This window comes from Balearica regulorum, chromosome 7 (genome assembly GCF_011004875.1).
Source record: "Balearica regulorum gibbericeps isolate bBalReg1 chromosome 7, bBalReg1.pri, whole genome shotgun sequence".
NCBI lineage: Eukaryota > Metazoa > Chordata > Aves > Gruiformes > Gruidae > Balearica > Balearica regulorum.
Window position 1 is genome coordinate 28826198 of NC_046190.1, and position 25929 is coordinate 28852126.

The 25929-nt window shown below is 36.8% G+C and overlaps 1 protein-coding gene across 1 annotated transcript in view; it reads right to left on the reverse strand.

The window, feature by feature from the left end:
* LOC104641674 (DPY30 domain-containing protein 1) overlaps window positions 1–25696 on the reverse strand; it is a 291916-nt gene extending 266220 nt beyond the window's left edge. The window contains exon 1 of the mRNA XM_075758693.1: window positions 25693–25696. The gene's annotated coding sequence lies outside the window, so the exon portion shown is untranslated. The remainder of the gene's footprint in view (window positions 1–25692) is intronic.
* Between the last annotated feature and the right edge of the window lie 233 nt (window positions 25697–25929).

Below are 25929 nucleotides of genomic sequence, written 5' to 3' on the forward strand. Positions count from 1 at the left end.
AGCATAAGAACCTTTATTTATTTATTTTGGATTCTCAGTACAAGGAAATACACATGGAAATATGCTTACTTTTATATAGTTTTTGAGTCTTTTAATGGAAGACAACCAAAACATAAAACTTACAGATTGTAGCCTGTGATGAAGTTCTCAAATCAAAGTATCATCAATATGCACTTCAGGACTTGTGTAATGAAGTCTTACTTGCATTACCGGGTAAACATTTTTTTTCATATTCCTAGCTGAGCTGAAGATTGGTTCTGCTGCCATCAGTGGGAACTCTGATGATGGCTTGATTGGAAACAAGACTCTCCTTCCCTGCCGTGCACCCTGTGACGTGTGGCAGGCAGATCACATCCGGTGTGCAGACAGCAGCACATTTTCTCTGACTGCAGAGATCACCTCTATTCTGCTCCAGGGCAACAACAATTTGAAGATTAAAATGCCCAAATGTTACACTTGTATCTTATCAGTGATAGGACGATTAGCATACCCAACCTAAAGCCAGTGAATTTTTTGAACTGTTGTCTGAATTATCATAAGTTGTATGGTGTGTTGAAAAACATAGACCAGTTGGTTTGAGCTCCATCACAGCCTGTAATTATGCCCTTTTTTTTTAATGGTCACTTTTCATAAAACAATTCAGTTGAAATAATCAGAGGCTATGACTCAAGATTTCTGTCCTAGAAAGAGCTCCCTAACCACTATCCTGGCTTCATTAATCGTCCTGGCCTCCTTAATATTGCATCTCTGGACCTCATCTTCTGTCTGTGTTTTATAAAAATGGAGGCAGAAATTTACTTTCAGAAGAGGATTCTAGGCTGTGATTCTGTGTTGAAAGAAGCACCTTCTTACAACTCTTGGCTAGGCTTTTTCAATGGGTTCACTGGAGAATTTTCAGCAAAATAAGTAGGAAACAGGTCAAACTCTTTTATGAGATACAGATCATTACCCCTCTGAGGCACTGACACATTCAATTGTTGCTTTTTAAAACAAGTGGCTGTGCTATGCTTTCCATGGAAGTTCAGTGTAGTTCAGTGATAACAGGAAGAAACCCCTGCTGAAATGCTGTACCTCTCCTCCATAATAAAGTGCAAGTGTGCTATTTAGTTTTAGATATGTGAATTAGTAGGAAAATTTGCATAAATAAAGTAGGCAAGAGAAGGTGAGACAAAACTTTTTAAGTATGAAAGTTTCCCCTTTAAGGTCTAGTTTCTGAGAAAATTAAAAAATGACTGCACTGTGCATTTGTTTTTACAAGTCTTCTACTTCCAGTTATTGCAAGCCTATATTTTGCTTCAGTATTAAGTGTATTAAGGGAAAATACAACTGAGTGTCTGTCAGATACTCATTAGAAGCGGCAACCACTTTTTAAACCTTTGACAGTTAACACTGTGGAATTTCATCTCAGATGTATGCTTTAGAACAATAAAGGTTAATAAAACCTTATTGTCAAGGCTGTATTGTTTTCTGTGATGAAATCTTTAGAACTAGAAAATTGAGTTCTACAACTGGAGGAAAGTAAGGAAGGGCAAAAAATATTATGTCTGGATGAAATGTAATTCAAAGGCAAGAGAAATATTAAAGTTGGACCCAGATGAACTGTCCTACTCCATTTATTGATTGATTAAGCAAAATAGGTAACTAGGAAATGCCTATGAAACATTTAATTTTTACAGATATTCTCAGACTTGAAAAAGCATTCATTATGCTCAGCCTCTCAAGACCGAAATTTGTAATACAATGCAAAGAAAGATTTTGAGTAAGAGGAATGTCTCCATATTTGCTTTTAATATATTTATCAGAACAGCTCAGAGCTTAGGTCTTTTGGGTGTGTATATGTAAATATATATGCAAATATACATACCAATATTAATAACTTGTAATTTTTATGTTGTATAATGCAAAACTTTTTCAGCCACAGAATTGCTGATTTTGGGGAAAGCTGAAAAATGTGTTTTTAAGTAATGGTATGAATGAGACACTTGTAATAGCAGGGATATACCCAGCCTATTGACATGGGAAAGATTGCTTCACCCTTAAATTTGAAGTAAGATTACTCAATTTTACAGTTTCTGAACAGGGTTACATTGTGACTGTATTAATGTCAGAGCTATGCTGCGATGCTGATTTCTGTAAGGACGCACAGAGACTAGGCAAACATGAAAGTCTGAACTATCAGTTTAGACATCTATGTTAATGTTTCCATACAGGAATTAAATATGTTTACACATAAACCAGAGCGCTCGGAATGGTATGTTGGTTACAAAATAATAATATCATGTATTGCTTATATTTATGCTGTATTCCATGAAGAGAAAGAGTATCCATATATGTCTTTATGATGATAGCTTAAGATTGGAATGCCAGGGATTTGACTGATGAAATATCATTACTGCTACTGACAGCAAAGGTTATCTTTTTACAAAAATGCAGGATGGTATTTTGATAAATTTATTTGCAAACACAGAGCAAATGCATACAGCTGTGCTTGAGATCTTTACACAGGGAGTACTGCACTTTCATCTTCCCCTGTATGCTTAGCCATTCTTTTCAAGTTTTTCAGTTTCCTCAATTTGTTTTGTTTTTTTTTTCACCCCCCCATTCATTCAAGTGCTGTTTTCATTTTTTTCCTTGTTACATGCCTGCTAATCAAGAACAACATGTAAATAAGACACCATTAACATTCAGACACACTCAATGAGTTAAATTAACCTATTTTGTTTATAAGATGAAATTGATTATCTTTTAGTAATAGTTAAAATTAAGGTTAGGTAATTAAGACTTTCCTATAGCCTCAGGAAATGATTTTAGTAAAACCATCTTGAATATAGGATAACTGTATTTCCCTAGAGTGAAGAAGGCTGGAGTTAAAAAAGCAGACAACCTGAAGATGATTACTGCATTACAAATACTGCAGTTTGTTTTTCAAGTTTTAATTAAAATATTTAATGTGATAGTTAAACTACAAATCACAGTCAGTGATGCACCACACCTGATATTTATTTACCCATTTTAAGTCCATCTTAAAAGGTAGAGAGAATTTTTGTTATCTTAAAACAAGCAATTGACAATTGAAGTAAATCTGGTCTTTTCAATACCATATAGCAATTAGGAATAAAACAAGATTGCTGCTGAGAGCTCATTATCAAAAATTGTTTCCTACAAGAAGAGAATAATTGTTCTGCTTTTTTTTTTAAAAAAAAAGCTTGTTAAGAAAATTTCTTTTTTTGCCCCCTTTTCTCCCTTTTTATCTTTTTTCCTTTGTCCTTTTTCCTTTCCTTCAGATCTATACATTCTTTTTTCTGAAAGGGATCCCCAGGTCCTTAAGAAGAAAGTTAAAAGAGCTAGGAAAACCATGCTGAACTTTCTGTATTAGAGGAGGTGGGACATATATATACATATATCTTGTATTTAAGTGTAAATAGGAGTAATTGCTATCATAACATGATCTACCTTCAATATAGGGTCTATATTCTTTCTATGATAATTTTTCTATATCCCCACAAGGATACGTTACCAGATTCTGCTTTTGGAACGTATCAGTATAAGAAGCAAATCCAAACCCCTGGAGAATATCTTAAGGAACCATGACAACATTCTCTCTGTACAGTTATATGCCAGCAAATTCAGGAGGAAGGTTATGTTCCAAGCCCATAGGAGCCTGCAAACAGCAGCAGTAAGCTAAACCAGCTCCTAGCAGTTTCTCTAGACTAGCCTGGAACCACAATGAAAGACCCATGGCAAAAAGCTGTTTTATTTCATTAACACTTTCCCTCACACACATGCACACACAACAATACATACAGAAAGAAAAAGCGAGTAAGCAATCCTAGGTTTCACCCATTCACCTTTCCTTGGTGCATCTACTGAGAAGAATGACAAAGTGATAGGGTCCTGATTTTTAGTTTCACTGCTTATCAGCAATCTACCACAAACTCTGCAATCAGGTTTGATAAAGACACAAGGGAAGTTATGCTACCTACTATGAGGCAGTTACGACCTGCACGTCAGAGGAAGAAACCTCAGTACCATTCTTTTTTAAATGTGACTACATTTTGAGCAAAGCGATCTCAAATGATAAATGATAACATTCACAGTAATATCTATATACAATATCTATAGTAATAATAAAAGAGTAGAATTTGTCCTTTACTGACAATGTTTTAAAACTAGATTAAAATAATTATTTTAACAAAAATTTTTGGTTCAAATTTCTGAAAACAAGTGCTATTGAAAGCATACAAGAAGGCTTCATTTACAGAAGCTTTTGGAAAATCATAGTGTGGCTAGTTGTGCACTCCAAAAATGGAAACGTCTTTCTAATAACAAAAGGCAATCTACCAGTTTTCCCAGAGTGGCGCACTCGCTTTTGGTTGTATTAAAACATAAGTAAAAGAAGCATTCTATGACAAATCTTTGCATATGTAATAGAGATTATAAAAATTGATGTTTATTTTATCCTGGCAGTCATTTAACAGTGTTTTTTCTTCAAATAAATAAGATGTCTTAAGATGGCAACAATGTGGGTAGCTGCTACAGGGAATAAAGATAAAATTAATGTTAAAATCTGTATGTCCCAACAGTGCTCAAGCACCATGGGATCATTTAATATCACTTACTATGAGTCAATTAGACCTCCAGTTAAATATTCTGCAGTTCCCTGTTTGTTAGCCTGACAGTTGCAAATGAAGTGCTTACAGTTTATGCACCATTTAATCCCAGGGCTATGAAAATGTAGGAGAATATGAAGGCCTTTGTGCCTGTGCATGTTTGTAACTTTGATTAAAAAACAGTATTTTAGGAATATTCTTATAGTAATAACATAGGTTGCCAAATCTCATTTTTCTGCAGTGAATGAGGTTATCTGCTCTGTGGACATTTAATTGACCTTTTAATTTATCTTGTACAAGGTAAATATATTCCTGGAAGATTGTGAATGCTCTTACTTCCAAATTATTTTCACGATAAATGAGGTAGCGTTCTTCCTTTTAGGACTGAAAACTTACAATTTGAATCCTAACAGAGTAAAAGAATAAGTTTTGAAAAACTGATCCAGTGTCTAGGGAACAGTATCAGGATTTGAAGTGTCCACATGTCCCTCTGAATTCAGTCACACATGATCAACGTGATCTTGGGAAAAGACATTTCAGTCTCTTTCAGATGAAACGGCAGGAGTATTTTGGTTTCATTACTTAACCTGAGTCGAGCCATTATTGTGCTTCAGCTGAATTTTTCACTGACTAAATAAGGACTGCATTAGTTCCTGTCTCATGTGCAGGGTGGTCAGTTCAGTAATGGTTATTAGATTATATTAGCTATTTCATTGTTTAGGAAAAGCTAAAGTCAGTATGTACAAGAGCTGTGAAATAAAAAGATACTGTTCAAGGTCATTGACACAGTGAAGGCCAGCACATTGCAGGCTGTCAGACATGCCAAGTGTAATATTTTGACAGAGCAGGTTGACATTGACAACATCTCTGAATGGGTTTTTGCCTAGGAGTTCATAAAAGATAATGGTGGGGAACAGATGTCAGAAGCGTACAGGTTTTTCTGAGAAAGGAAGAAGAAACGCTAAAAGAAATGAGGATTACATGAGAACAGGTGATCACAAAATTAGAATGTCTGCAGGCTGACAGCCATAGGAACAGATGGAAACAGAATTCAGACTGAAGTAGAAAGGAAATACAGAAAAAAGGCAGATGGTCTTATAGTGCACATATGATCTGCTATACTATACATATGTAGGTGTGAATACAAAAATAAAAGGCAAAACCAAGCTCTATACATGTGAATAAACCTGTGGATTTAAATGTTACAGAACTCTATAATGCATAAGTCAATAGGCCACTTCTTACTTGTTTTTCACATTTCAAAGCAGAGCTAAAGCATTATATACTGATTTGGTCCAGAATAAATGACTTCCAAAAGGGAGAACAACGGAGCAATGAAAAATTCAACACAGTGTCAACATGAGTGAGATTTGCATAATTAGAATTTTGTACAGCATCTAGCTCTATGATCAAAGTTCTCCTGAGCTGAACAGTTACATTAGAGTGATGAAAAAGAGTAGATAGAAGAAAGGAGGTTAAACAATGTGACTAGGAAGAAGAGGGTTGCTGCCTCCCTTGTAGTTACGGTCATGTGGATGTGAAACATGCACAGAATTTCTAGTTATGTTCCTGCATTAGTGGAACTCTGCTACAGAAAAAGAGAGCTGAAGTACGTAGGCCAAAGTCGAAAAGACTTTCACTGCCACAACATTCTGATTCTCAATGAGAAAGTCTCCCAGCCCAGCTAAAGCAACAGAAGTTCTGTGATATCAGTAAGCCCTCCAGAGCTAGGTGCCTAACTGCTTCTGAATCTCTAGGCATAGCAAGATGAGAAAAATAGGCTCTTCCTGGTGTTACAAAGGCATTTGGAGGTTACGTTCATTAAAGGCTGGAAGGTGTAGGGGAGATAACCTGGTAATGGGAGCTCTGTGAGCAATTTTCTTAGATTGTTACCACCTGGGAATTGAGAGAAACTCATGATCTTCTGATTTCTCGTGGCCTATATGAATGAGTTTGCAGGTCTCAGTTACAGCACAAGAGCCTAGTATTAAAAAACCACTGTAATAATGAGTAGGCTTGCTGGAAAACCCCACAGAAAGGTAAGGATTCTTGTTTCTCACTTAAAAAGAAATCCACTTTTTCTGCTCTGCTAGAAGTGTACTAAACTGGAGCTCTGAGCAAATTTAGTTTCACTAATCCAGTATGAAAATTTCACTGTGTTAGCTGATTTTATGTGTGTCCCCCATGTCCTGTCCTTCCTCCCCATTGCCCCCCTCCTGAATCTTTGAATCTCTGTTAGCACAATATGACTAATCCTATGTAGGTCAATGGTATTTCAGCCAATTATGCTCAACATCAGTACACAGATATTTTACATTGCTACAGAAAATGGGTTTTGTTATCCCCTTCAACACAGGCACAGGAAAATCATCAGAATGCATCTTTGGATATGCCTGCAATATTCAGTTTAAAAACCTATTAATAAAAACTTTTTAGGCTAGTATGCTGCCTCTATGAGACTGCAGAGTGTGATATTCCATAGCAGTTACTCTTAGAATCATGAATCATTTATGTTGGAAAAGACCTTTAAGATCATTGAGTCCAACTGTTAACCTAGCACTGCCAAGTTGACTACTAAACTACGTCTCTAAGCACCACATCTACGTGTGTTTTAAATACCCTCTAGGGATGGCGATGAATTTTTGTTTCTATCTTTTGTGGTTTTTTCTGTCCCTATTATTTACTTTTTTCTGTCTGTCCTCTATGTCATCACATTTTCTTTCTGTGTCTACTTTTATTGAGATGTCTAAAATAAATAATTATTTCTTCTCTGGCCTGTATCTTCTTACTTTAAATTTTTTTTTCATATCTATTTTTATCCCGTTCACTGTATTTCATTCTAGTCTGTGCAGTGCCCTGTCATATTTTAAGTTTTGTTTATTTATTTTGTTGCCCCTATTGTTTATTTTTCCCCCTTTAATGACTTAATTTTTGAATTTCTTTTTCGAGGTTTACTTTTATCGAGTCTTCTCTCCCTATTTTTTGATTGTTTTCCTCCTCTGCCTCAAACACTTTTTCTTTTCAAATTTTCTTTCTACATTTGCTTTTATCAAGACGTCTATCCCTATTTTTCAGTTCTTTCTTGTTTGTCACGTACCCTATTGCTTTTTAAATTTTCTCAGTGTCTTCCTCCCCACCCCCGGTTCATCCCAAGGCTTTAGAGGGTCTCCTTGGCACACTTTTATCTCTGGAGTGTAATTTGTAGCCCTCTGAGTCTGCCAGAAGATCTCCTCAGGCCATCCCTCTTCCTCAGAGCTTTCCTTCTGTCTGCTCCTCCATCTCACTCACCTTCCATCGGTCCACATCTCCCCGATGATATCTGTCCTGTCCCACTCAGGGGGTTAGGGTGAGGTTAACTTTTTAATTCTCTGCGCGGTAATCAGGAGTAACGACAATTACTTCAGAGGTTCAAACCAATCATAAATTTACTTAAAACTCAGTGGAACTGCAAAAGTCATAACAATGCTCAAAACTTAGCAGAACTATGAAAGGTAAGGGTTTAGCAAAACATGTGATGATATTACCCTAATGTGCTGAAAATTGTTAGAGACCAAGAGAGTGATAGAGAGGAAAAGAAAAAGAGAAAGAAAAAAGAGAGAGAGAAAAGATATCATCACCCTTGGATCCAGCAATGTTCTCCGCTCGTAGTTGTAGTCTTCAGGTGGTGGGCATGCGCTGAAAACTTATGTTTTCCCTTTTTATAACCCGATGTGCCCACCCCATAGGCGGGGGTCTGTCATCACTGAACAGGCACAGTATGTGCTCAGGAATGTTCTAGAAATGAGTCGGTGGGTTGTGGGGTCCTCGGGGGTCTCACTGCCCCCTCTTCAGGGCTGACCAAGTGAGTGCTGATCTTGCATAGGCACATGGCGCACAGGGCACAGATGATCTTTGTTTACATGTGTCGGGAATGGAGGAGTGGTCTCACAAGACGTTATCCTGCCTCCACAGGCTCTGTTCTTGTTCAACACTCCCTCGTCATAAGCCCATCCCTGCCCATGTCAAGAGGGGTGTTTGCAACACTTACTTGTTATCAGGGCCTTACAACATCTGTGGTCTGTCCAAATCCCCTCCTGAGTACCTTTGTGTCCTTGATCCTTCTTCTGTCTCTCCAGCTACCTCAGCACTCCTCTGTTTCCATCAGGTATGATCAAATTGAAGGATGTTCCTTTGATAGTGACTGCCTCTTTCATGTGGAACCTTTCCTGATCACTTGTTTCTCATGACTACATCTGCATGCTAAAAGTAGCCATTTATAACTTTGCATTTCAATGTTAAAACAGTCTTTGTGAAGGTCTCTGCATTCTCTACATAGGAAGTGACTGAAGTGCATCCTGAGTACCTTGTTTTCTTATATTTAATGTTACAGTGCAGTGTGACAAGTACACTATAGTTGCATGAATGTTACATGGATATTATGGACATAATAGAGCCAACTACAAACGTGGAGAATGAGAAAAGTTTTAACAGCAGTTACTGTGAGGTGAATGTCTTTTGTGATTTGCAATTATGAAGCAGTATTTCATGATATTATTGTTACAAGGATCACCTGAAAGTTCAGGAAAACTTCTATGGTAACAGGTGTGTCATGCTTATTTTAAATGACAATTAAATTTGTCCATTCTATCATGGGATTTAATGTGCTTGTATGGGCAACTGTATAAAGAAGTAGTATAGAATCATTTGATCTACGGAAGTGTATTTTCTACTTAGGAAGCTTTGCTTTGATTTGCTATTTCACATTCTGATTATTTTATTGTGAAACGAAAATGGAGGGGTTTATTACAATTATTGAGCATTTTCCTAAAGAGTGGCAAGGCAAGCTGTTTCTGTTAATGAAATCAAGATACACGCAGACACATATCAGTTATAACAAATATTTACAATACAAGGTAGACAATAATCTTTTTTTTTTTTTTCTTTTAGTAAGGTAAACTACATTGAATAGTGTATGGTAATTCATCAAATTGCTGCAGTTCTGTGCTTTGTGAGTGTTTATAAGTAGTAGAAATTGCAGAACCAGGCTGTTCAACATTGTAGTCAAATAGTACAATAAATACAGAAGAATATAATTTACATCTAACATCTTTCAGGATAAACTTGACAAATGTAATTCTCACCCCTAGGGAATGGTGTGTTCAGAAAGACACTTTTAAAGCAGCTAGCAGAACGTGTATATTGTTTCTATAAACTTGACAATGGCATTGTTTTGCTGTACGAGTTCTCTTATATCATGGGTTCCTCATTGTGTTTTTCATTATCTCAGAATTTTGTGTTTCTTGTTGAATGAGGAAAGAGAGACACATTATTTTAGAACAGGTCTTTTGGGGAAAAGGAAAGTGACAGAACTAACTTCCTGTATATGGAATAGAATAGCTTTCCTCAGCCTTTCTCAAAAATTTACAGTCCATTTTCTAAAGGTATCTTTAAAGTAGCTGGAGAATAAAAAGAGGATTTCCAGGGGCACTTTGAAGGGCATACACACTTCTATTCTCTATTGTATTGTTCAGCATCACTGCTCTGATTTCTGGTATCTGGCAGTCTGAATTACAACTGCTACCCAAACTTCTTTTTAACAAAAAATGCCTATAGTCATACCCACCAATATAAAATGCTGCTCACCAATGGCCCAATCCAATAAAATATCCTCTCCATCTGGTTGCCAACAATCCAGATAAAGAAATCTCTACCTTTAGCCTCCCACAAGCTATGGTGTCAGTCTGCTGTCTCTATTCCTTACTTCTAGTTTTCTCAGCTTATTTTTCTGATTGCTCTCCATCCCAATTCTGTAAAATTAGTAGGTTAAAAAACTCTTAAATACTAACTTTTTTCCTTTTCTTACTTGTTAAGTATAATCTGTATTACATTATAAAATTGTATAAAGGGAGAAATCAGATGAGCAGAGGTGATTGGGCAGCAGTCCTCAGGAGATGCAAAGGCTTAGTAGGATGAATAAATTGGTAACTAGATTAGGCACACATGAAATCAATTATTTGACTGTATCCTATCTGTGGTTTGTTATAACTTACACACCCTCTACTGTCTGTTATGATTCCACCCCACCTCTGTCTGGTCCTGTGGCAGTCATAGCTCTGCTTTCTGGATAGAGACCTAAGCAGCAAATGATGATTGGGATGAAAGGCAAAAGGGGCGAGTGAATGAGTGGGAGGGAGGGGAGAAAGAGGTCTGAGGGAGAGAATGAATCACACTAGTTCAACCGAAGATACAGTCAGGGAGGACAAAAAAAGGAGGATGAAACAGCAGGGAGAGAAACTGCACGGAGTCTTTAACCTGTGGTGAATCAGTCATTCTGCACCATGGAAAATACTGGAAATGTCATTACATTGCCATGCAATTCAACACTTCTTTCAGAGGTTGCTTTGGGGGAGGGGGGGGGAGAAAAAAAGTCCACAGTGATCCATAAGTAATGTCATTTAATGCAACTACTTGCATGGCAACTTACCTTAGACTAAATGCCTCTGAAAGTACTGGGGAAAACTACCTAAAGAAACTGAAATAATTTTTTTTTTTTTTTTTTGTAAATACCGGAACAGGAATACATTCTAAAACTAACTTAACTGTAAATGAGAAATAAAACTCTCAGTGCTCAGCATGCTATTATACAGGCAGTTTAATTAGACCTATTTAATATTGGTTAAGATTCCCAGGTGGATGATGAGTATTACACCAAAATAAGGGTTCAATTACCATTGAACTTCATTAGAAAAATAATGAAAACAAAGCAGAAAGAAAAAGAAAATGTATTCTAGGAGAAGATGCTTAAAAATTAAAAGATATAGCCATTAGAACTTTTTTTTGTAATATTCATTCACTCATTTAGATTATTCAGTTTCTTGAAAATGTTTGCTAATATATTTTTCTAGCCAAGGTTATTAATAAAAGAATAGAAGAGGGAAATAAGCACATTAAAATTATCTCTATATCAATGAAGAGATGTATATGCAATATATACTATGTAATATATTATGTACAATTATCTATAATAATACTTATAATGCATAGATAAATACCAATCCTTCTAAAATATTGAACAACTGTACATGAACCTCAGTGATGTAGGGAGGAAGTAACAGAATTGTGACGAGAAGGACACATACCTCTTTTATGCATCAAGATGGTTAAAGAATGTAGTTTATTACTGAAAAATGGTAGTCTACAATGCTGTAATAGTCCTGTAGATGGAAGTGGACAGGCATTTCAATACAAAATTTATTTTTAAAATCATCAGTATTTTTAAAATCAATCAGTATTGGCAAAGCAGTCAAACAATATCTTAATTTATCTGATAAAACATGCATGTAGATCTTCAGGGACTGAAAAATACCACTTTTGATACAGTTGTGTGTGGTTTGTTGTTTGTTTTGGTTTTTTCTTTTCTTTTTTCTAATTGATAGTTGCAAAAGATCTACAGATAATGTTAAACACAAGGCATGATGATAGGCTGAATTACCCTAGGTAAAGATAGTGCAAAATTTATCTAATTTGTAATCTGCTTTATTCAGGGAAAGAGCTGTGCTAGCCTATGGAAATGACATATAATGATTTCTAGATATTGACATTCTGTTTTCCAATATCTCCGTGTTCATTAAGAAAAAAAGCAACCAAACAACAAAACCCCAAACAAACACAAAACCCTTCACTCTAAATTAATAAATAAAACCTTCAAGAAAACTTGTTCAGTGATGACAGTCTTTCCCTGCAGTTTTTTGGAAAAAGTCTTAATTTTTGTGTGGTTTCAGTCCTTCTGTGATAACTATAGAATTTGTGTGGAATATGGTCTGGAAGATGATTGGGTAAATGGCAGCAGCTGCAGTCTTTTGCTGATAATCAGTCCTCTTTTACTTTCTTTTTTTCTCAAAAATGGGAAAAGGAGGGTAATTTTTGTAATGAATATTACAAAATATTCAGTAAATTACCTGATTTTGGCTTGATTTTTTTTGAGAAAGACTTTCAGTTCTTTTTTTTTTTTTTTTTTGATAATTGGAAATAACAGAAGTCTTGCCCCAAACTTCCATATGAATTTGAATATATTCAAAGTTCAAGTTCTCATTCCCCATTTTTCGATGGATTTTCAAAGAAATGAAACTAATCTACACTCTGCCAACTACCTCAGAGATAAGCTAATTCCCCAAGGTTATGAGCATTTGGGTTTTCTTTTCTTATATCTACTGGAACTGCCATGCAAGTCACCTACAGTTTTAATCCACATTTGAGTACATATTTAATCTGTCATTTATGAAATGTATTCCATTGTGTCATGAGAACCAAGTGAATACTATTGCTATAGTCCATAACCACTATTCAAGAATAGAATATCTTGAATAAGTATAAACAAAGGTAATAGCCTCTTGGAATGTTCCGAGTTATATTGCGAGTGAAATGCTGTAATGCAATACCTGTCTTGTAGCTAGTGGTTTCACTATTCACACTCGGTTTGTGTGGTAATGTGTGCTGAATGATGTTAAGCACTGTGACATAATATTAAAAAGTGTGTTTATGATGGTGAGCTAACACATAGCTGTGCTGATCTTTTAGTTTGGGATCTATCTTTGTCCTAAAACTTAGGGATATATTTCTACAGGTATCTAGTTAGAAAGATGTAAATACATCTCCAGCAGCATTCCCCTAAGCTTATATGTGTTTAACTACCTTTCACTTCTCATGTTTTTATTCTACTTACTAGCTCTGTAAACCACCAGGCATGCATATGCTTTTAATTATGTAGCTCAAATACTTCTCAGTGGCAGAGATGTATTGAATTTAAAGAAAAAGAACAAAAAAAAAGTATGAGCACCTGTACTGGAAAATATGAATTTCAGCGGTGTGAAGCGTACACAGATTTGTTTGATATCAGTGGCAGCTAAGGTTCTTCAGCATCTCTAAAAATGAAGCAAAAGAACAGTTACCATGGAAATGTTATTTTTGTAAGTGCTAACTTAGGTGGAAGACAGGTCAAGATAAAATCTTTTTAGAAAAAGAAGTAAAGTACTTTTTCCTTTCTGGAATATTTTCTTTTTTAAGTCAGTTTCAGCTCTAGACTAGTCCTTTGATGTAGTTTGAGTTGAAAAAAAGCCTTTGCATTAATTACATTTACTTCATACATGTTGTCCAGTTAGCTTTCAGCCTGGTCTGGAAGCACACCTATTCTAAAAGCAAATGGTACATGGTAATTTCTTAATTAAAGAGAAGATATCATGAAATGAACTAGAAATGAAAAATGGAAGGAGTTTTGATGGAAAAAAAAAAAATATGATAAATGGTGACCATGAGCTGGTTTTTTAATTACTTGTGGTTTTATATATACACGGATAAGACTTTAATATATATCATGTAAAGCATCATATTTGCGTGAACTGTTGTGAATACTTTTTATAAATGTGTAAGTTGCTCAGAGTGAAAAGGGGAAAAAAAACCCCCCAAATCAGTAATTAACATAGTCTAAAGGCTTGGTAACATAGAATATTTATGTGACTGTTACTTTATGTTATTTCAGATATATTTACATGCTCTATATTTGCTTAAGGTGAAAAAAAAATAGTCAGATGAACCATATGAAAGAATTATTTGGTAGATGTGTACATCAGGGATTGTTTTTATCAGCCGATAAAGAGCAGAGGACAGGATATAGGGGAAGGTACTCCTTTCTACACGAGGCACCTAGAAACTCATGTCCAATTTGAAGTCAGTGAGACTGTGAAGTTACTGCTTTCCAGCCCTGCTGTGGGCTGAGGCTGCCGGAAGCACTTCCTTTTGCTTTCTTTAAACTGGCCTGAGTGGCAAACGATACATTAGGGTTTTAGATCAAATTTGTTATTGCCACCCAGTGTTGAATTACAATCCATGACAGAATTTTAGCAGCTTTGTCAGAAATGGCATGTAACTTACAAAGCTGTTGTCACTAACAGCGGGAGCATTTTTAGGATGGCTAACTTAGTATACTAAGTCCTATTTTTGTTTGTATATTTGGAAGTTCAGATTTTTACTTTTTTTTTTTTTTCAATCTGGAAAGCTCTCTTTTGAGTAAGTTTATGATAGCATCACAAAGGTTGTGCCTAGAGGTTCTTTGGTAAATGAGCTTGAGTTTAGAGAGGTGAGTATCTCAAGCAGGTTGAGTTGACACTACTGCTAATGTGGCTTGCTTATAGCAGAGTTTGTGAATGAGCCAGCAAGTTCACTGCCAATGGAGTGAGAGTCAAGCTGTAGGCAGTATGAACCAGCAAGAGGTTTGGGATTGAATAGAAAGTAACCCTCAAAATGAACATGAAATGATACCACATCTGTACTACAGGAAGGAAGCACAAAGTGGAGCTTAGTGTCCCCCACAATTTTGTGATCTAATTTTCTTGGTGAGATAACTTGCTAGTTTGTGACAGCTTGCAGAGGAACTAGCACATCCGTAGATATGGAAGACAACGGGGCGGGGGGGCAGGCACAAATCTGGAATGTGATAAGAACTGCAAACTTTTCAATAGATATTCATATACAAAATAACAGAGAGACCCAGGAGAATTGGACAGTGCAGAAGATTCACCATTTTTATTAAATTAGTTCTTTATTCTTTGAGCAACCTACTTCTGCTAACAGCCAGCTTCCTAGAACTCGGCAGCTCAGGATGCAGCAGGCAGGCATGGGCTTCTGCCAGGACTGCCTCATACCAGGAGATTAATCCCACATGTTGCAAGGAGAAAGAAGACAAGGAGGCATCTTGTTGTATATGTGTTGCAGTGTGTTCTCCATCCACAATGAAGAGCTAAAACTTTAGCCTTTATTTGCTTACACTAACAGCTTGGCAATGAATGCACAGGTATATTAAGGTGAAAAAAATATGATTGCAACAGGAGAGCCTGTCTGGGCAGACACTGGAAACTTGTACTCCTGTTAACAGAGATGGAGTACCTTTTCTCAAACACTCCTTGTGAACTCGCATGTTTGTAAAAGGAAGCCACCAAATTCTTCCCTCCCCCTCTCCAGCTGACCCACAAACCTGCCACTTTTCTTTCATCTTCTCTTTTTTCGCTAGGCTTTTTGTTTGTTTCAGTGTTGCTTTATCACTTATAGAAAAAGCCATTTGAATAATGTTTTACAGTGCATTTATTCATCAGCTCCCTTTTTGCTCAAAAGAGGAGTCAACATGACTGAACAGGGATTCTGATTGCATTTTAAAGAGCAAAGGAGTAAATGTGATGAAACAGATTCTGCCCCTCTACTCGGCTCTTGTGAGACCCCACCTGGACTACTGCGACCAGCTCTGGGGGCCCCAGTACAGGAGAGACAGGGAGCTGTTGGAGCGAGTCCAGAGGAGGCCATGAAGCTGATCAGAGGGCTGGAGCACCTCTCCTGTGAGGACGGGCTGAGAGAGTTGAGGTTGTTCAGCCTGGAGAAAAGGCGGCTCCAGGGAGATCTAATTGAAGCTTACCAGTACCTGAAGGGGCCTACAGGAAAGATGGGGAGGGACTGTTTATCAGAGAGTGCAGTGACAGGACAAGGGGTAATGGGTTTAAGCTGAAGGAGGGTTGATTTAGATTAGATGTTAGAAAGAAATTCTTTACTGTGAGAGTGGTGAGGTACTGGAAGAGGTTGTCCAGAGAGGCTGTGGAGGCCCCATCCCTGGAAGTGTTTAAGACCAGGTTGGATGGGGCTTTGGGCAACGTGGTCTAGTGGAGGGTGTCCCTGCCCATGGCGGGGGGGTTGGAACTAGATGATCTTTAAGGTCCCTTCCAACCCAAACCATTCTATGAGTCTACAGTTAGAGTTTTGCAGTTTATCTTTCTAGTTAATCGCAATGTGTACTAACTTCTGCAAATCTTCATACATGCTCTTGCTGTTTAAAATACTTCACTTGTCCATGAAACTTAGGAATTCATGCAAAGTCTGTAAGTTTCTGTCATTCTTGAATGTTATATCACGGTAAAGGCAAAGATTTTAAATTAATAGAGAATACCTACTTAAATTATTTGCTTTTCTTATAATGCACTAATCCTTCCCTGTAAATAATTTTAAACGAACTTTACCTAGCTAATTCTTTAATCAGTTAAATTGATAATTCATTAATCATCTAATTAAAAAAAAAAAAACCACCAACAAACCAAACCACAAACATGAACACAACCTCGGTGTATGTATAAACAATGTAAACAATTTCTGCAATAGCCCGGGATCACTCTGTTAGGGTATAATTTTTAGAAATGCCAAACTGATTGCAAGAGCACAAGTTGCAATGGAAGACTTAAGCATATGCAAGAATAATAACTTCAAAATATATTAAATAATTCAGTGTCACTGAAAGATACCAAAAATAATGCTTTTGATGCAAGTCTGTTGAATTCATGAGATTTTACATAATCTTTTGAAAACTTGTTTACATGTGAATTCCATATAGCTCTGGAGTCAACAAGTTGTAAGAGGAAAATATTCTTCTTCATGTGCATCTCCTGCAATGACTTAGTGCAAAGTATGTGTAAAATGCAAGTAAATCAGGATGGGAATGAGATACAAGCTTTCTGCAGAGGAATAAACTGTATTGCAGAGAAATATATCTAAGATTTAAAATAATACTTAATATTGTCCCAAGCAATAGACTTAAGGTGGAAATTTACTCCAAGTCCAGACTATGGGATTCAAATTACCTGCAAAATTCAATTTGTCTGAAGTGGAAGGATCTCCAGTAAATCCAATAAATTAGTAATTTTTTTTTTCCTCTGTGTTTTCCAATTCATTACTATAGTACTTTATTAGTTTTCAGCAGTTCCCAACACCGGATTTTCATTTGGAGTATAAATTATTGTAGCACTTCTGAAATATATAGAGACGGGATAAGCTTGTAATATTTAAGAAGGAAATTCTGTAGCATTAGAAAAAAAAAAAAACCCACCCCTGCTTTTTCTGGGGCATCTTGTCTTTTCCCAGTGTCCAGTACTTATTTAGTCTAGGAAATAGTGAGAACTATGTAATTTAGGACATTCATTCTAGCATATCAGTCACAGGCACATCAAAATCTGGAATGAAGAGTATCTATCTAACGCGGTTTTCAAATCACTGCAAGACAAAATGCTGATTCCATGCAGCAGTAGCAGACATCCTGTTTCCCCCAAGTGGAGATTTCTTTCTTGTTGCATTTTGGTCCTATTGCAAGATCTGTAAAAATGGGCTGGCAAATCTGCAAAGAATTATTGTAATCCAATCTGGATGCAACAAAAACCAATCTGGCTGTAACAAAACATTTCCTAAATCCTCTGAAGTTGAGCAAGATTTAATCCTTGTTATTTTTGTAAGATTGTAACAAGTTGCTTTAAAATGCAGTCACAATGACTTAGTGGGTGGCAATGTTGGAATGGGTGCATTTGTTTTTGAATCATCGCATAACAGAATGAGGCACTGATAACTGCAGGCACCAAGAATCAGCAGATTTTTCTGGATTAGTGTTTCCTTCTGTATCTTTTCCAGCAAAAAGACACATGTACACCTTGATTTGTTTGAGCTGCTCTATTTCCATGGAACCTCTCTGTCCTTTTACCAGCCCTATAAATAACATAGAAACTGATACTGAAAGTTCATGGAGGAAACTTTCCCAAAACCAAGAGCAATGAAGAGCTATGTAACAACTTGAAACTTGCATATCAAAATGCTTATTTTTTTGGTCGATTATTTTCACACTACAAATTTTTGCTCAGTGTTATTTTGGTTCATTGTCTTTTATGGAATTTTTTATCTAAATACATTTTGTATTTCCAAGACATTTTAGAAAGTCAGAATGATCTGATATGAATGCAAAATACAGTCTCTTGCTGTCATTGGCATCTGTGAAGCTGGAGAAGTCTGTATGCAAGTTGTCATGAATGGATTCAATGGGCAGCATGTACATATATAGAGAAGGACAACATAAACAAAAAGAGATTAGAGCTTTGTGACATATTCTTGATTTGCAAAAAAGCTTTTAGCAAAGTTCATCAAAATGAAAATGATTGAATTCATATTTAGACTAAAATAGCAAGTTTAGGTCCTTCAGTTTTCAGTGACTAAGCATTGCAGGGCAGACTATTGTTATTACTGCAGAGCTGGGATAACTAAAACCCTTATCTAAACTGACCAGGAAGGCAGTTTCTGCAGCACAGGCTTGATACCTGGTCTTGGATAAAGTACAAAGAGGAGACTGTACCTCATCTATTACTGTATATATGGAAAATTCAAAACCTGAACATTTGGAGATGAATTCCATCTTAGTTTTCATAGAATCACATATTTTTTTATGAATAATGGTTTTGGTGTTTGGTTCTATGTTTTTTCTGTTTGCTTGTGATTTTGTTTTGGGTTTTTTAACACAACCATTTCATGTAGAGAAGCAGCTTTGGAGGTTTTTTACAAGTTCTAATCCTTCCACACTTAGATTGCTCACAGTGGTTTTTTTGTTTTTGTTCTTTTAGTCCTGTCATTTATGCACAGAGAACTTGTAAAGGATTCTAAAAATACCAGTCACATTGTCTATAGATTTATAATTCTCTGTTTTTCTTTCCCACCTGTTTTTCTTCTTGTTAGGGATAAGCAAATCAAGAAGAGTTAAAATACTGCTCCCAGTGTGGGAGTTGGTTCCAGTGGGTTGGGGTGGGGGTAGTCTTCCAAGGGAGCACGTACTGTTTGGAACTGTTAGTGAGCCTAGAAGTTCTGACGTTGCGACTGAAATTCAGACAGCATGTTATATAGTATGTCATCTACAGCTTTGTCGTCAGTACCTAATGTTTATTACAGCAAATGAAGAGAGCCATTTATTATCTTCATGGAAGGAGACTGCAACACATTTGGTGTAAATGTGTATGGGTTAATGAAAGCATAATTCTAGCAAATGAAGAGAACATTTGCAGCCTTCACTGGAGGAAATTAATTAGAAATGACCAGCCAGAGATGGCTATAAAGAAAACAATCAATAGCATTAAAGTGGGGGAAATGGCTCATTCTTACTCTTAAAAGAGCAAAAAGGGAAAAAAAGTTATGTTAGTGTTGGAAATTACCTTTTGGTAAGATGATAGATTCTTTTTTCAAATTTTATAACTGACAGCAAGATCTAAGAGTCCCCACTTAGTTTCTAATCTTTGACCGAAACCTTTCAGTTTAGCAGGTGTACCAGTGACCCATAGTGATCTAATTTAAGTGTTATTAGAATTACAGCACTGTAACGTGAGGGTATAAATAATACAAGAAAGAGAACAATTACAGCAATTAACCATGGCATGCACCACAGAAAAATCACCCTGCAGCAACTTAGAATTCATTAAAGTAGCAGAGAAATTACTGAGTTCTCAAAACCTAGTGCTGTACTGCTGCAGAGAAGAAACCCTGATAGAATTAGAAGAATGAGATCAAAAAGAATCTTTGTGTGACCAGAGAGAGAAGCATAAAAAAAAAAAACCAGGAAGGCATTGGGCAAGAATAAAGTTAAAAGTATGTGGAAAATGTAATACTATTTTCTTAGACTTGAGTAAGTAATAACGTGTAGATTCTGAATTAGAGACCTCTTGATGCAAAGGTGAGACTATGTGAGCCAAACGTAAGGGAAGATTGTGAATGAGTCTGACATTTCTGATGACTTAGTATTTACTTTCACTGCATCATGTCTGAAAACAACAGACCCTTATGAGAATAAGAATTACACGTTAATGGAGAGAGAGGTTTTCCAGCTAAAGCAAGAAATTTCACAGACAACCTGTAGGTTTGGTTTTATTTTGTTTCTTTCAGTCTTTGTCACAAGACAACTTTCTAGTAAAACATCCTAACTACAGTCAGACTGGTGCCATTTTAATGATGAGGAAAGACATACAGAAAATGAAATTGTCCACATTGCCTTGATGTATTTAATAGGGCTGGAGACAGATCAGTACTAACCCAAGGGGTAAAGCCTCTATCTTTTCTATGGAATCAGCAAACTCCCTTGTGGATGATGAATATGATGACCACATGGGTATTTCAAAAGGTGTGATTTCCCTCAGGACCAGGGAGCTCCTCAGTGTGTGATTCTTGTACCTATTTTAGCCAAGTCTTAGTAACAGAATGATTAAAAAATTGCTTGTGTCCTAGTTGAGGTTTTGTCCCACTTTCCTCTGCCCTCTTGATGGCACTGAGCCAGCGTGGTAGAAGTAAGGCACAGGCAACAGATCAGTGTGTTTAAACAGATGATGGGAAACTGTGCAAATGAAGTCTGCTCCAAAGTCATGTTAGCCGTTGCAAACAAAACTACTATTTTGGGACTAGTGTAAGGACAAAATAAAAAAATAATACAGTAATAAGCTGTTCCAATGAATTCACTATGTCTACTGAATGCAGCTGGTTAATATCCTGTGGAAACACACTAAGTGGGGCATTAGCAAGAAAACCATGATTTAGAATGTATATTTGATAATGAGGAAATAAATGTATAGGCAGATATTTATTCCCTTATATTAGCAATAAGGGTAGGAAGAATATAGAACCAGACTGTGTGTATGACAGGGGCAGGAAGGGCACAATGTAGAATACTCAGCAGCAGAGTATTTATGATGTGTTTTCATTGCGTGATTATTAGTGCTGAATTCAGAAGCTACTGTTATTCCATTCATGTAATGCCATTGCCCAGGACTACTACACAGTTTTTATACTCCCTTAGTACACACTGGGATTTAAACCTTCCAGACAAATGTCTGTTTGGCCAGATTCTTCACTTTCTTAGCACTTGGAAAAAAAAAAAAAAAAAAAATACTTCTAGAGTTGTATAAGTTATAATGAAATGAGCTAGACTTCAGTACATAATAATACCTAAAAATTAACAGAGCTGATAACCAGCAGTCAGAGACACATCATTCAGTGGGGCTACTCGAGTGTGCTAGAAGGCCTGTATATATTTAAGTGCTTTTATGGGTTGATGTGTAAAACCAATAAGCTTTATTGTCTTTTCAAATAATGCTATTAAAATCACACCATAAGTTACATAAGATTCTTTCCCTGATAATGTTTTCGCCCTTGTTTTCTCTATTACGTTCTTGGCATCTCATCTCCCTGTGGGTCTTTCCTGATTTTTTCTCTCACTAAGATCATTTTTCTCTCATTAAGATCATGATAATTCTTTTATCATGAAATTCACAATTATGGGCTACTTTTCTTAACTCTTCAGATCCCAGAGCAATGAGATGACTTGAGAACGTTACTTTCCATTAAAAAAAATAATAATCTATTTCTAAAGTTGTTAAAATTTTTAAATGTATAGCATGATATTTTTCCATTTTATACATTTCAAGATAAGCAATGTTATTTTCTTTAAATGTTTTCCATGTGGATGGCTCTCATGAAACATATCTAAGTTTCCTTTGCAGTAGGTATTTGAACAAGTGTGGTCATCTCCATAGTTTAAATTAAGCATAGTCTCCATAGGTCCTGTCTGTTTAACATTTCATGGATGCATCATGTACTGGAATCTGAGGAATCTTTTGGATGCAGATGTTCAGGGAAGAGTAGTCAAACAGAAGCATCTTCCTGTTTATGTACAGTCATTCATATTTGCTTTTGTGAAAAGTTCTGTTCCCAATTCTGGACTTCTTTCATGTTTGAAGCAGTAGAGAACATCTCTTGACATCTGCTCCTTGCCAGGGGAATGCTATTTTGTATTTGTTGGACTAGGGTTTTTTACAGTCTTCTGTAGTAATACCATTATTTCAACATTGGCCTGTGGATCTTGGAAGGAAACATTCCTTATTTCCACATTCCTCAAAAAACAAAACAAACAGACAAAAAAAAATCTGTAATATGGTTATTGCCTGAGTGTATGCCTACACCAGCCTTTACTGGATTTACTGCCACTGCAGAGACAGAAATTCCAGTTTGTTAGTGTCACCCAAATTCACCTTGCTTAATAATAAGGCACAGTAACTGAGAAGTAAAGCCTAGTAGGGTTAAAGCTCATCTTTTGCATAATCCTGGCATAAGTTTCACAAATAGATGCCTAGCTGCCTAGTTTCTCTTGCTCAAAATTTGTAAGCCAGCAAAGCTAAGTTTCAAAGTACATAGCAACATGTTTTCCACTCTGTTCTGAATAGCTGGTATACCAAACTACAAGTGCTAGTATTTTTTAGGTTACCTTTTAGTAACCTAAAACCTGTAGTACAAATACACTTGTTTATAGTGACTCATTCTATAAAGTTCTTGGGCAGTTAAATTTAATTTTCTTGCCCTGGTTTGTGCTTAGTTAAGAGAAAATGAGTGCTACTAATAGCTCTACTTGGTGACATTGGTCTTGAAAACTTAAGCATTGTTTCTCCTTTGACTTTAGTCAAGTTCCCAATCAGCATCTCCCATACTGTCTTATACAGGGCTGCTAAACTATTTATATGAATTGTTATTCAGTGTAACAGCAAACCTCTCTGAAACTCACCATGTAGAGTTTAGTCCAGCTTTTAAAAGAGATTAGGTGTTTCCTGCAGGACCTGGGCCGAAACCCTTGTTTGTTTTTTAACTGTATTAATACTTCAACTGTCTGAAACTTATGCAGCATATTGGTGGTCATACATCACATATTATTAGTACAGACAAGGATGAGTGCATCTCCCATATGTCACTGGGCCACCTGAGAATACCGCTGGTGTATAATGGTAATAGTTACAGAATTTTCAGCACAAAGATTTGTGTAAGGTGGTATAAACTCCTCTATAGATGAATTTGTCTAAGTAAAGCCAGTGCCAGTTCAAAAATAATACTTTTTTTAATTCCTGCAAAATTAGATACTGGCTAGGTCAAGGACTTGAACATATGTGCTGTATGCAGTGAATACAATTGAAAAATATATAGTTCTAAAGAAGGAGTTTGGATTTGCACTAGATTCTAAAAATCTTGACATCTACCTCTTTACATGGATGTTGAGTGTTTTCAGTGTTATTTTGTATTATGATACTGTCGAGGAGGGTCTGTAGCCACCTATTTGATTGTAAATTATCCTTTCAAAATTTCTTTCAAAATTTTAAATTGTTACATGATTTACAGTCCTTTGCAGTTTGTTGCAGCAATTACGATATATTTTATATCACTCAGGAGACTTTCTTTAGAGAGCAAAGCATATTTCTCTGCCTTCTATTGGCACATATAAGAAATACAACAGAAGAAACTGCCTAGGTCATAAACCACCAACTGTTCAAGATTGGCTCAGGAAAGCACCACAATAAATGCTAATCGATAGGGGAAAAAATGTATGCGGCTTCCAACTAGAGGAATTCACAATCTGCAATATTGTCCTGGAATACAATTAAAGCTAGCTAGTAGAGCTCAAATTTTGAATATTAGAAGCTTACCCTAATTCATTAGGAAAAGACAGAGCAGGATTTTATAATCTCTGTGTTATTACAGAGATTATTGTGCTAATAACAGGTACATTCAGAAACAGCAGAGAATTCCCAACATATAGGAATATATGATTAAATGGTGAAGTGGAAGTAAGCTGGTCTTGTATGGCAGCCAGAATCTTGATTTGACTTGAAGATGTGTAGCTACCTTAGCTTGGTGCTGAGCTCGTTAACGTGTCTTCTTCTACACTTGATTCTATGACTTTGAGCTGGCTTCAAGCAGACCAACCTGTCTTGCACCTGTGTGTAGATTTTCACATCAACTTTACCTTATTTAGCCCTTCTCTTAAGGAAGAACAGAGGGTCAAAGTGTGAAAAGCAGTGTGTGTAGATATATAAGCATACATATATATAAAAACAAGAAAGTGCATGTGAAAATATTATATATATGAATAGAAAATGCAGGACTTGATTCTGGAATATGAAAACAAATAGTGACAAGTTATGGACTAACGAGAATCTTGAAAAGGGTTGAGATTATATTGTGATATAACATCAAACTAGTAGTTTTAATTTTGCAGTAGGTAGAATGAAAATCATAAGATATTTAATCTCTTATGTTTTAGCACTAAAGTGAATCACTAATACTAATTGGCATTATTTAAAGGAGATGGTATGTGTAGTGCTAAGTGCTGTAACAGGTTAAAGAATTCAATAGCCTTGTTTTCGGCCGCAGTTAGCAATCTGCAGGGTAAAGTGCTATTTATTGGCACTTCAGGAATTATAAAGATAGGCACATGTGAAGGAGCACTCGTGAGATGTAGATTCTAACTATATTATGAGCATTCTGCATCTGGAATATCTTGCAGCACTATCATTTTGTGATATGCTATGGATTTCCAGTGCCATACCCATACTTCAGCATGTTTTAGATACATTTCCTCATGGTTTTATTTTTTTAATCATAGTATTGTTGCTTGTGGAGGTGATGACTGGTCACAGAAAGAATGGAGTCTGCCATATTGTATGCTGTGACTGACTAGGTATTAGGGACAGGAGAAGGCACTATCACTCAACAGGCGAAGGTAGGGATTAAATTCAAACCAATTAACTGAAGACAGACAGACAGAGAGCACCGAATAGAGTTTGAATGGGCTGAGGGAGTTGTGACAGGAGCCATTCAGCATCAGAGACTGTACAGAGTCTGTCTGTAGGAAATAATGGATGACACCATCTGTTTCCTACATTCTTTGCTTCTTATTCCCTGCAGTTCCTTTTAACAAAACCAATGTGGATGAGCGGTGAGGCAGTAGGAAGAGCATAGATTCATAGAATGATTTGGGTTGGAAGGGACCTCAAAGATCATCTAGTTCCAACCCCCCGCCATGGGCAGGGACACCCTCCACTAGACCACATTGCCCAAAGCCCCATCCAACCTGGTCTTAAACACTTCCAGGGATGGGGCCTCCACAGCCTCTCTGGACAACCTCTTCCAGTACCTCACCACTCTCACAGTAAAGAATTTCTTTCTAACATCTAATCTAAATCAACCCTCCTTCAGCTTAAACCCATTACCCCTTGTCCTGTCACTGTACTCTCTGATAAACAGTCCCTCCCCATCTTTCCTGTAGGCCCCTTCAGGTACTGGTAAGCTTCAATTAGATCTCCCTGGAGCCGCCTTTTCTCCAGGCTGAACAACCCCAGCTCTCTCAGCCTTCCTCACAGGAGAGGTGCTCCAGCCCTCTGATCAGCTTTGTGGCCCTCCTCTGGACTCGCTCCAACAGCTCCCTGTCTCTCCTGTACTGGGGCCCCCAGAGCTGGTCGCAGTAGTCCAGGTGGGGTCTCACAAGAGCAGAGTAGAGGGGCAGGATCACCTCCCTCAACCTGCTGGTCACACGTCTTTTGATGCAGCCCAGGACACGGTTGGCTTTCTGGGCTGCAAGCGCACACTGCCGGCTCCTGTTGAGCTTCCCATCAATCAACACCCCCGAGTCCTTCTCCTCAGGGCT